Source organism: Sapajus apella, unplaced genomic scaffold (assembly GCF_009761245.1).
Source record: "Sapajus apella isolate SASKATOON/1434 unplaced genomic scaffold, GSC_monkey_1.0 scaffold43, whole genome shotgun sequence".
In the NCBI taxonomy this organism is placed as follows: Eukaryota; Metazoa; Chordata; class Mammalia; order Primates; family Cebidae; genus Sapajus; species Sapajus apella.
Window position 1 is genome coordinate 2,497,579 of NW_022436983.1, and position 2,752 is coordinate 2,500,330.

The window sequence follows — 2,752 nt, forward strand, 5'->3', positions numbered from 1 at the left end:
TTATTCATAAAAATCCACTTGGCTTCATGCTTTGCAGAAAAAGTGTGTTCACAAAGTAGGAAGAAAAATCCAGCCTTAGAACCAAGAATCTTTACAAGGTCAGGAAAAGGGGCTTCCTTTCCCTGCTCCCGCTCCGAGGTTTTCCAGCTGCCTCCCAGGAAAGTGGGACTCTTCTACCACCTTGTGGACACCCAGGGATGGCAGATGAGCCCGCGCCCACCTCCTCGCCCAGCTCTGCTCTGCACTGTTGCAGCCTGTTGTTTTGGGTCTGACTGGGTCTCTCTAGGCTAACACTGTGCACGTCCAGTCTCCATCCTCTGTTCCTCTCTGGGCTGGGGCAGTTGGACGGGGCTCCGGTGCCCTCCTGTCTACAGGTGCACACCACCACACCTGGCTGATTCTTTGCATTTTTAGTAGAGACAGGGTTTCACTGTGTTGCCTGGGCTGGTCTTGAACTCCTGGGCTCAAGCGATCTGCCTGCATCAGCCTCCAGGTGGGATTCCAGGTGTGAGCCACCATGCCCAGCCAAGAATGCCCCAAAATGTTTGTACAGCACACACTTTGTACATGCAGGGGCACACACACACCCATGGCTGTCACTGCTCAAATCTGAATTGGTCCCCGTATGCGCTGCAGGGCTGCAGCAGTGCCCTACTTTCCTGGGTCCTGCTGAGGACTTGGTGGGGCTCCTGCCACCCTGTGGCCCTGGCTGGCCCCGTACACCCCTCCAGGTCTCTCTGCCAAAGTCCTTCCACCCAGCCTCCTGGCCCGACTGTCCCCACACTGAGGCTGAGGGTCCCCCCACCCCATGGGGCCACTGCAGCTTCAGCTCCGCATCCAGGCACTGAATGGGAGCCCCGGGGGCCTCACAGGGCAGCTTAGAGCCCCCAGTGTTCTGATCCCCAAGCCAGGCTGCGGCCTCTGTGCTGATCTGGGGTGGCTCTGCCCAGAACACACTCTGCCAGGTCAGGGCCAAGGCGCAGGGAGAAAGGAGCCGGATGCACCCCAAACACCTTCCTCCCCCTCGCTCTCCCTGCTCGCTCTGCCGTCCTCCCCACACGCCAAGGACCAGAGGGGCGAGGACCCTGGTGTTTCCTGCATGTTCTGCCAGCCCTTCCACTCTGGCCCCCTGTCTAGACCTACTGACAAGACAGAAGAATTCTGTCTACCCAAAGGGAGAAGCACCACACTCTGACCTGACCTATCAGCGGCTAAAAAGCCAAAGCTCCAGCCTCAGAAGGTTCTCACTTTGGAGACTTAAAAAAGGTCAAAGGACTTTTCGAAACCCCTTTCTTTGTCAGCAATGCTTAGAAATCAAACCTCTTCTCTTGCTGCAGAACCTCCAGATGATCTTTTTGTTTTCTCAGCGTTCCCCGTCTTCCCTCCCTCCACCAACAGCTAAAAGTCACAGCAGCAGGCGAAGCCGGCGACTCCCCACCTCATCCCCTCCTCTCCTGGGGACAGGGGCCCCAGTTCCCAGCCCTGTTGCGGGTTGGGTGTGGCCAGTGTGGCTGTGTCACAGGGTCCTCCAGCACACCTGGCTCCACCGGCAGGCACCGTCTGTGCTCCTCCCCCAGGGCACCGGGACAGAGCAAGATGGAGGGAACCCGGACCCCTGGAAGACTTCGCAGAGGTTCCCACCCACCCCACACACTTCTGCCAGCCTCAGGTGGAAGGAAGCTTCTACTTCGTTATGTCCCTGAGGTGTTAAAAGTCATCAGTTCGCGGCAGGCCACTTGCATGCAAAACAGAAAAGCACATCGGTATTTTTTTCAAACAATGACCCCGGTATAGAGATCAAATGAGTAGAACCAGTCCTCCAATGCTCCTTCTGTTCGGCCTGACCAGGACCTGTTGAAATTCCCTCCGTGTCCTCTGGGGCCCCTGTGCCTCTCCCTGACAGTGTGAGGTCCGCAGTCCGCCTGCAGTTAGCTGCCAGTTAGCAAAGGAGCATCTTCAGCTTCAGACCCCCGTCTCTCTCTCTCTCTCTCTTTTTTTAAATTTTCTTTTCTTTTCTTTTCCCACCAGGCTGGAGTGCAGTGGCTCCATCTCTGCCCATTGCAACCCCTGCCTCCAGGTTGAAGGGATTCTCCTGCCTCAGCCTCCCGAGTAGCTGGGACTACAGGCGTGCACCACCACGCCCAGCTAATTTTTGTATTTTTGTAGAGACAGGGTTTCACCACGTTGGCCAGGATGGTCTTGATCTCTTGACCTTGTGATCCGCCCGCCTCGGCCTCCCAAAGTGTTGGGATTACAGGCCTGAGCCACCCAGGTCTCTAACGGCCTAGAGGCTACGAAGGCCTACAAGCTCAGGTGTCCTAAAGCAAGCCCATGGCACTCACTCCAGCCCACACCTGCTTTGGCCTTCCTGACTCCACCCTCTTCTCTCACTGCTCAAATTAGAAACTTCTTAGTGCCACCCTCCTCCTTCAATCAGGCACGGAGTCCTAAGTCCTTGGGCAATCCATCACCTCAGTCCCGCCGCCAACACCCGACTCTCCCACCTGGGCCACCCGGCGAGCCCACCTGGTCCCCAGGTTCCCTCCAATCTATTTCACTCTGAACTTTATGATCTTTGCTAACTATGAATATGATCCATGTCACCTGGTCCCCTACATAAAACCTTTCTAGGCTTCTCTTTGCTATTGGAAAATAGCAACTGCCCAGGAGGCCACAGCTGGCCAGTCCTGCCTCCCCAGGCCCCTGCATCCTCCCCCTCCACTTCCTCCCCAGGCCCCTGCATCCTCCCCCT